General features: G+C 42.1%; 1 pseudogene; it reads right to left on the minus strand.

The window, feature by feature from the left end:
- Positions 1 to 235: 235 nt before the first annotated feature.
- Positions 236 to 7091, minus strand: LOC120101491 (ubiquitin-40S ribosomal protein S27a-like; annotated as a pseudogene).
- Between the last annotated feature and the right edge of the window lie 3089 nt (positions 7092 to 10180).

The following is a 10180-nucleotide window of genomic DNA, read 5'->3' on the forward strand; positions in this document are numbered from 1 at the left end:
AACTTCTTTGAAAATTAGAAGTTCTAAGAGCAGGCTATAGAGTCTTTCCATCTCAGGTAACAGGGCACTCATTTTATTCTCAAAATGAAGGAAATTACCAGCTATATAGTCAAAAGGCTTGTTATCTGTTTAGAAAGTGAAGTCTAAGCTTGGAGTCCTTCACTCTCCTTCCCTCCTCTTTTGTGTGTGTATGTGGGTACTACTGGAAATGAAACTCAAGGCCCCATAAGGGCCTTTACCAGTGGTAAAGCAAGGGCTGTTCCACTGGGTTACCCCCCTCGAAGCATAAAACTTTGCTGGGCTTCTCTGCTTGTGTTACCCTTTTAACCTCATCTTCCAAGTGTTTCTCACACATCTGTATTACTTGTAACTTGGCAACCTCTTCCTCTTCTTCCTCTTTGCCAATTTCTACTTGTAAGTCTGTAGCAAAATTTTAGATAAGAAAATTTCTAACCAATGATTTAGAAACACCATGTGTACAGAGAGCTCTTGGCTTTGAGTATAGTGACAGTAATGCTTTCACTAATAAAATGTCCATTTCCTTTCTACCCCAATACACATTGAAAACAACCCTTGATACATGGCAAATGCTCAATAGAAGATCCCATGGGCCTCTCAGGCTTTGAGACAGACTCCTGGGGACACCCAACCTTTTGAAACTCTTCTTAGGAAAGAGATACAAACCCTTGTAGCTTGGATCTTAGAATCCTGAGTAGGGTTTGTGAGGGATTGAAATGATGAGATGCATACAGAAAGGCTGGGACCGGGTGGGTTGTGCCCACTCCTATGGATAGGCCCGTACTACTGCAAGCAACCTGGAAACCCAGCATATTTATTATGTATATAGCATCAGGAGTTGATGTGGAGCAGTTAGCTAGTCTCTATATGAGATCTCTGTAGGTGAGCAGTCTCAGGCTGTTAAAATCTAGAAGAGGAAAGCCCCATTAGTTTTTGTACACACTAATCAATTGTCCATAAACACTTAGACTTGGATCAGAGAAGAGGGTTTTGCCCATGTCAAGACTGGCCCTAAAGGAGAATGATTTTGCCAGTTTCCCATGGGCTGGTCTTTGTCCGGGCTGTGTCTGTAGCAATAATACACACTTGCTCAGGGGGTTCCTCTGCTCCCTAAAGAGAGGTATGCTATTCTCATTTATGTTTCCATCTCTATGGACCCATAATGTTACCCAGGGTTCATTAGGGTTGAGTTCAGGCATTTCCAGGATATTGTCCTCTTACCCAAATAACTAAAAATGTGGCTCACACAGATTTGCAAAAGTATCAAGACATCTTTACTCAGAGCAAACTGGTAGCACAAATTAGAGAGGGATACAGTATCAACATTGACAGTAGGTCACATGAATGAGTACTCACGGACCCAGGTTACAGGTTGGGATCTCTTTGTATGGGGTCTAATGGATGGAGGGGTTTGTTCCTAGAGCATTGTTTGGGTAGTTTTATATCTTGATTGATAGATTAGTCATATAATCATTTTCCCACATGAGCCTTCCCATCATGTGTCTGTTTTTAATCATGTGCAGCCCAATTATTCACAAATGTTAAGTGATCAGCAGAGAAGTCTCCCTAAAACTTCACTTGCCAGGTATAGTTTGTATTACTGACTATGCACCCCAAACCAGGCTGGATACATTGGGGATCTATTTGAATAGAAACTGTCTAAATTTGATTGTTACTAGGGATGGAGAAATAATGTCCTATTGTTCAGAGGGGGGATATGTAAAGGCTGGGGAAGGTGAGGTTCCAAAGGGGTTCTGAGGTCGCTAGGTGCAATCTCAGATAGGGATGTATGCATGCAGGTAAAAAGGTGCTAGGTGATCATGTGCGTTATTAAAAGAGAGGACTGTCATCCACAACCCAAACCAAGTCGAGTCCTAGGATGCTAAACTCTTCCCTCAGTACTATTACAAGATGAATTGGGAACTATAGAAGCTTACTTTTTAAATAATCATAACAATACATCCTAAAGCGTTTTGACCTTCAGATTTCTTACCCTGGGAAATTCAATGTGGTAGCCACTGCTCAAAGCACTTTCAAAGCCCACTTCTCCCCTGGAGGCAATCCCTTTGTAGGGCTCTGTACTTACTCCACATACTGCTCACCCTGGATGACAGAATCTGCAGCCAGCGGTCCTCTGGTTCCCTCCCTCAGGCAATAAGAATTGATAAACACAGTAACTATTAATGAGGTTAGTATCTCCAGGTATCTAACTGACTTTCTAGTATTTAAAAAAGTAAACGAATATTCTGAGCCTTTCAAGTTTGGGGGTTAACAAGGCTATAAGCCATGGGTTTCTATGGGGGGCTTGTTGGCCTTTGGTTTTGTTTTTTATTTTTGGCTTACGTGACGTTCTCACTGGAGAAGCAATTCTTTGTGAAAATGTCTAAGACTGTTCAAGATATTGCTAGATTAATGAAGTGTCCTACTATTGTGGGACACAGGGGGCCTGGGAATAGTAACAGATTTAATGTCCCATTATTTCTTTTGTTAGCCTAAGGCCACTCTGGCCTGGGAGAAATGGCTGCTTCTTCACAAACTTGTCTGTGCTAGGGACTTTTGTTTGTTTGCTTGGTGGGTTTTGTTTTCCCTTTGGGTTTGAGATTTTTGTATCAGCATTCAATGAGTTGAAAAACTGAGGCATAATCATGGGCTTAGATTCAGATCCTTTTTTTTAAATTAAGATTTATTTTTATTTCATGTCTATAATTGTTTTCCATGTATGTATGTATGTATGTATATGTATACCAGGCATGTATCCTTGAAACTTGAATTGCAGATGGTGAACTGTCATATGTATGCTGGAGATGGAAACAAGGTCCTCTGGAACAGCAATAAATGCTCTTAACTGCTGGGCCATCTCTTCAGTTCCTGGGTTCAAATCTTAAGTTGACCTGAGTAAGTGATAGGGGGTGAAAGCATCTGTCTCACATGGTTTTCAATACATAATGCTTTTAGAAATGGTTTCTAAGTTTACAGAGAAAATGAGCAGAAAGTCTCTGATGGCATATCCACTGATGCAATAAACCAAATTGAGCCAAATTATAAGTATAAAAGTAGATTTGTTGGGAGCAGCTCATGGGCAGGTTCACTGATCTCACAGGAGGAGGTCAGAGAAGTTGTACTTCTTAAAGGAAAGAGGAGGGAGTAGTGACATGTTGTGAGGCACTGGAATTACAGCCTTATTCGGTGAATTTAGGGCCCTATAGGGTGGCCCAGTAGTCACTTTGGAATCTGGAACTAGGTATCAGTTTTGTCCAATGTTTTGCATGGCTTTTGCAAGTGCCAGCTTCTGGTCAGAGAAGAAGGGCAGGAACATCTTAGCCTTTGTCCCAAAACCTGCAGTCTAATAGTTTCCACTCCAATACTAATATCTCTAGTCCATGTGCAGCATTTATCATCAGTAAGTCAAGAACAGTCCACTTCCTTGATTCAGTTGCAGTTAACATGGAGGTCCATTCTTTGTGCTGAATGAGAGACCCCTTTCCCTTCCCATCCCCCTACATTTTTGCCCTGCCTTTCTACCGTGACTCATAAGGGTTCCTCAACCCAAGTCCTAAGCAGATTGACAGCTGCAATGTCAACATCAGCCTTCCAATGGTCATTGTGGTGGTTTGAATGAGAATGTCCCCCTAGCCATATGCTCATATATTTGAATGCTTGGGCTCCAGTTGATGGAACTGTCTGGGAAGAATTAGGAGGTGTGGGCTTGTTAGAGGAGGTGCGCTAATAGGGATGAAGTTTCAAAAGCTCATGTCATTCCCAATTAGTTATCTCTCTGCCTTGTGCTTGTGGATCAGGATATAAGCTCTCAGATTCTGCTTCAGCACCATGCCAGTACACCTGCTGCCATGTTCCCTGACGTGATGGTCATAGACTCCATCAATAAACTCTTTCTTCTATAACTTGCTTTGGTGTTAGTGTCTCTTCACAACAACAACAACAACAACAACAACAACAAAAAGTAACTAAGACAGCCTCTCTCACATTGAAGGTAGAAATACAAATCAAGATATTATATTGAAAAATGACCACCATCAAGAACTCTACACCAATAGGGAAACAATATTGGGTACAAAAATGCTGTTTTAGGGATTGTTCACAATAAATAATGAGGGAGTGACCTAATAATAGGCACATAGGTACATAAACTAATCTTTCCAGAGGAATATAACTGCTTAAAGTGAAGCTCTACCAGCAGTGCAAATGAACTCCGGTCAGATAATTCTAAGTTCAAGCTCTACTTGTAACTGAGAGGCATGTGCAGTGGTTTTTCTCTCATGGGTACAACAGTATTTCTACTCTCTGTATTTGTCTATAAAGAATATGGGACTGAAGAGGTAGCCCAGTGGTTAAGAACACTGGCTGTTCTTCTAGAGGACCAGGTTCAATTTGAACCATCCACACAACAGCTCATAACCATCTGTAACTCCATTTCCATTGGAATCCAATGTTCTCTTTCAGCTTCCTTGGGGACCAGGAATGCACATGGTACAAAGACATACATGTAGGCAAAACAACCACATGAAAAAGTAAAGTAAAATGGAATTTTTAAAAAGAAAAATCTTTTGTTAAAAAAATAATATGCATTACTTTTGTCAAGAGAAAAAAAACAACTTATATCTTTTATCTTCAAAGAAATCATCCCAAATGCTCTCTATAACAAGTTGCTGGTAAAATTCCTTCACAGGGGAAGATATTAGCCATGTCTCCCTTTCTTGTAAGGTCCCAACAACAAATCAAGGCATTTTTTTCTACCTGGAGAAGAGTAGTGAAAATATCCAAAGGTCACTCTGGAGAACCAATGCATTGATTGAACTTCTTTGTAGAACATAGGTGAGGGATTGCTGTCAGGGGTGTGGGTGCTTCTCCCCCTAATGAACCATAGCTGAAAATTCCTTTATCAAACAGGGATGAGAATTCCCCATAGCTACAAAGATGGAAACACCCACCCACCACCACCACCCACACACACACCTCTATTCTTCCCTTGTCTACATACTCTAGCCCTCCTCCAAGGCTTCATCTAATGAAAGTAAACTTGCATTCAGTAGGTGGTAAGGAACACCTTTATACTCGGGTGAGGGTCTTATGGCATACACCCTCGTGAGGGGATGTAAACAGCTAACAAGACAGCTCGGGTAATCTTTTTGCAAGGGGCCACAGCTGAACTCCCCAAGATGGCAGTTGTTTGGATCACAGAACAGTCACAGCAAAAGTTAAGTGAGGACAGGCCTAAAGAAGGAAGGAGAGTAGGAAAGTGGTTGTTTTCTCTCTCTCTCTCTTTCTCAACAGCTAAATATAGCACTGTACTATCCCTGTGCTGGGATTTCCACTTCTAATGAGGGCCCTGCAACTGTCTCCATAAGCGTCTTTATTATTCTCTGCAGGCTGGCATTCAAAGACGATGTTGGCAGAGTGGTTTAAACCAGGAGGCTGAACACATTCTTCAATTTATCATCGGCCAATCTGCAACAACATTCATCCCCACGTACACCACATACTCACACATACTCACACATACACACACACATACACACACACACACACACACACACACACACACAGATATTAAAACTTTCAGCTCTGCAAGCCCCTCCATTGCATCTGTGTTGTAGGCTACAGCCGTCTTTTTTCCTGGTCTGATGGTGGACCAGCACTTCACAGGGCACTGGGAGGAGAGGCACTGCTGGGCCAGCCAAGACTCACCGGGTACACATGGTTTTGTTGTTGTTGTTGTTGTTGTTGTTTGTTTTTTAATAAAAAATAAATAAGCTTATATGGGTATTAAAAAGATAAAAGAAAAGCTAAATGTTGGGGGGCCGAAGAGATGGCTTAGAGAAATGGCTCAATAGTTAAGAGCACTGGCTGATATTCTGCAGAACCCACTCTCAGTTCTCAGCACCCACATAGCCCCACCCCATCCCACAACCCTTCCCACCCCACCCCATTATAACATCTGTAAATCCTGTTCTAGGAAATCCAACGTCCTTTTCTGGGAAACATAAGCTATTAAAATCTAAATCTCTTCTTAAAACTAAGTGTTTAAAACATGCAAAGCCACTGACTCTGTCTCTGTCTCTCTATCTCTCTATCTCTTTGTCTCTCCCTCCCCCTTCCCCTCCCCCTCTCCTCTCCCCTCTCTCTCTCTCTCTCTCTCTCTATCTCTCTCTCTCTCTATCTCTCTCTCTCTCTCATCTGTGTGTGTGTGTGTGTGTGATGTGGTAGGTCCCGGGGTCATGGACCAGGTACAACTCCAGTTCTATTTGACCTCCTTTTGGGGTGCTGGTTGACGGTATGTCCACACTTCTTCAGGCAAGTGACTGCACGGGGGTTGTGGGGGATCAGAGGTGGTGTAGGCACGTGTAACACTTAAGGCAGATCATTTTGTCACAGTTGCAATTCTGGATAAGCTGTCTGAAGAGACGGCTCACTGATGCCACCATGCATGAGCAGGACTGTTGGGAGCCATTTTGCTGCTTCTCTGAAGCAGAAAACAAAAAAAGAGAGAAAATGTCTGCCTGCCAGGCAGAGTCAAGGCAGGTCGGGGCCTGTTGATAGAGGCATGGATGATAAGAGGAGGTACACCTGGGGCTCAAGGCTAAGGGACGAAGACTCTATTGACCTTGGTGGAAAGAGCAGAGGCTTTGGGGATGGGAAGGATTGTCTTGTGTGTATTTTAGTAAATTGTTTCTGTTAGCTTGTGGCCTTGTTTCCCACAATACTGTAAAGTATATAACGCCTAAGAGAATTAAACTCAAGGCTGCCACAGTATTGACTGGACAGCCCTCCCGATTTCTAACCTTTGTCTCTGAGTCTTCTCTTCTGTCTTCCCTGTAAGCATTCTACGCCACCCCTTCAGAGTTCGACTTCGTATGGGCCAGACCAGTACACAGGACCAGATGCAAGGTGGACTTATTCTGGATGTTTAAGTCAAACAGGATACCCCCATCTTCTTGTTGCTTGCCAATGAATATCAGCTTCTGCTGGTCAAGTGGGATACCTTCCTTGTCTTGAATCTTGGCCTTGACATTTTCTACGGTGTCACTGGACTCAGCCTCAAGAACCTTTTTCATCATTTAATCATTTTTAAAGTTCCTACTTTGAATATTTTAGTATTGTTTATAATAGATTTGGTTCACTTCCACAATTAAAAAGAACCCCATAGAGATTAAAAAATATATATACCTGAACCAGAAAGATTTGTTAACACATGAATGTTGTGAAAGCTAATTTTATGCCAACTTGACACAAACTATAATTATATGAGTCGGGAGCCTCAACTGAGAAAATGCCTCCGTGATATCAGGCTGTATACAAGCCTGTAGGGCATTTTCTTAATTACTGATTGATGTCAGACAGTCCAGCCCATTGAGTGGGGGAAGACCCCTAACATGGTAGTTCTGAGTTCTATAAGACAGCGGGTTGAGCAAACCATGAGGAACAGGCCAGTAAGCAGCACTCCTCCATGACCTCTGCATCAGTTCCTGCCCCCAGGTTCCTGCCCTGTTTAAGTTCCTGTTCTGATTTATTCTAAGGATGAATAGCAATGGGAAACGCTTAGCCAAATAAACCCTTTCCTTCCCATTTGCTTTTGGTCACAGCGTTTCATCACAGCAATAGTAACCCTAACAATGGCAGCTGTGTTTCAGATATCTCCATCAATTCTTGGGCTGGTTTTGCCGTTTTAGGACTATAAAGCATCTTCCTTAAATGTCCCATTTACCTTGATGATTGTATTTTTATCTTCAATTATCTTTTTAAAGAGTATTGTATTATTCTTTTACAATCTCATATGTGTATATAATGTGTTTTGGTCATCTTCACCCCCACGACCCTCTATCACCCCATCCCTCTTCTGCTAAGGCCCCTCCTCTGCCATACAAACCCTTCCTACTTTTCTATCTTTTTGTTTATTTGCTTGTTTGGGATTTTTGTTTTCCTGTGACAAAAATTTAAAAATTAAAATTCATGAATTTTAAAAGGAGAATATATATACATATATGTACACACACACACACACACATATATATATATACATTCACACACATATGTATACACACACACACACACACACACAAACACACACACGTGCAATGATGCCATAGTTTATGTATGGTGGTAAGAGGGTGTATTGGCTATTTTTTCCATTGCTACGATTAAACATCATGAATATGGACGAAATCTCATTTGGGGCTTACGGTTCCAGAGAGACAAGAGCCCATCACAATCACGTTAGGGAACATGGCAGTGGGCCGACAGGCATGGCAGTAGTGAAGCAGCTGAGAGCTCATATCCCCATCCACAAACAGGAAGCAGAGACAACTAGCATCTTCTGAAACTGCCCCCTAGTGACACACTTCCTTCAGCAAGACCATACCTTGCAATCCTCCCGAAAATAGTCACCAACTGGAGTCTGGGTATTCAAATGTCTGAGACTTACGGGGGACAGTTCACTCAAAGCAACACAGAAGATAACTTTCAGAGTTTTTTCATTCTTTCCATCTCGCCCAGGTCTCTCTTTCTGTCTCCTCTTCATAAACCATTGTAACTGGCCCTCCATGACACTGGGCAATTTTTCTGTCTCTGCTTCTCTTGATGCTAAGAGTAGCGATGTAAGCTGCTTCATCTAGATCTTTTTGGGGGGAGGGGATGGAATTTGTTTTTGTTTGGTTTGAGGGGGGCTTGTTTGTTACAGGAAATGAACTTGAGACATCAGGCTTCCTCAGCAAAGCACAGTTGCACAGCTAAGCATTCTGACTGGCCCACCCAAAAAATATTGATTGTAAAACCAGGGCAAAAATATTTGATTGGCTCTCTTTTCCTGCTTTGAAAATCACACCCCTAAAGAGGTTATTACTAAGAACCCATTGTCCTACAGTTTGCTTTGAACCCTCTGAGCAAGAAGATAATTAATATGAAGGGAAAAGCAGGCGTCTCTTATGAAGGAATGTTGTCCCTCGCCATATAGTTTCTGACCACCAGATGCCCAGAAGTATGTGGTGAGCACAGGAGAGGCATCTCTCATTGTTCTAAATTGCACAGGCAAGGAGCATGTCTTATCTATAAATTCCTTTGTCTCTTCCAGCACACAGCACAGCCATGACTTCATAACACAGGTCAAACAGATTTTTTTATGCAAATAAACAATCTTTAAAACAAGCCTTTCAAACCTGAAAAGCACGTTTGGCGCAAGCTGTCAGCAAATTGTCTCTTTGCTGTCAGATGTTCTGCACGACTCTTTGTGAGGCTTCATGTAGTGCTATCCAAAAGGGCAGGCATTAGCCCCAAGACAATATTGAGTATTAGTGCACACAGCCACAGCAATCAATATTTTCCTCCACTGGAATTTGACCAGAAGCGAGATAACTAGTTTTTCAAATATGCTTTTTTTTCAGAAAGGGATGAAATAAAGATGATTATACAGATGTTTTAAGTAAGTCAAAGCCACGCAGTGCACACGGCACCACAGAAACACACACTCTCATAACTCAATCTCATGACTCAATCAGGCGCTCATTTGCAGAAGCAGGTCACATCTCAGCGCTCCGTGAGAGGACTGACATGCTAAATAACTAGTTATCAATGCAAATATGATCCATTAATAAGAAGCAGGATTGGGAATTAGGTTTGCATCAGGAAATCGGGAAGTTCATGGGAAGTTCAATCTAGCAGACCTTGAAGAGAATATTTAAAACAGCGTGGTTAGGGGGCTAGAGCACTGGCTTCTCTTATAAGGGACCCAGGTTCTATTCCCAGGCAAAAATATTTATATACATAAAATAAAAGGAAAACAATTAAGAAACACACAGACAAGAACACTCGAATGAATCAATGTGGAGGAAAGATATGTGTGTCTGGTACATCTGTGTTCCTGAGGTTTGAGCAACAAAAGTGTTTTATTTTCCAACTTCCCAAAAGTTAGTTGGCGGGAGAATGCCCTATTCAGCTTCATTTCTCAGTCCCATTTCACTTTGCCCTGTTTCCTCTCTCTCCCCACTGGCCGACTACATGCCTTCGGTAGACTCGGCTTCTTGGCTGAAATGTAAGTTTCCTCAAGTCCATAAAGAATCCATCAGGACTCCACTCAATGTCTCCAACCTCTTCACCTCCTGTCTCCCCGCCTGTCTGCCTGTCTTTCTTGAGGGTAAGCAAAGCTACTCCC

The sequence above is a fragment of the Rattus norvegicus genome, chromosome 3 (assembly GCF_021556685.1).
Source record: "Rattus norvegicus strain SHRSP/BbbUtx chromosome 3, alternate assembly SHRSP_T2T, whole genome shotgun sequence".
Taxonomy (NCBI): domain Eukaryota; kingdom Metazoa; phylum Chordata; class Mammalia; order Rodentia; family Muridae; genus Rattus; species Rattus norvegicus.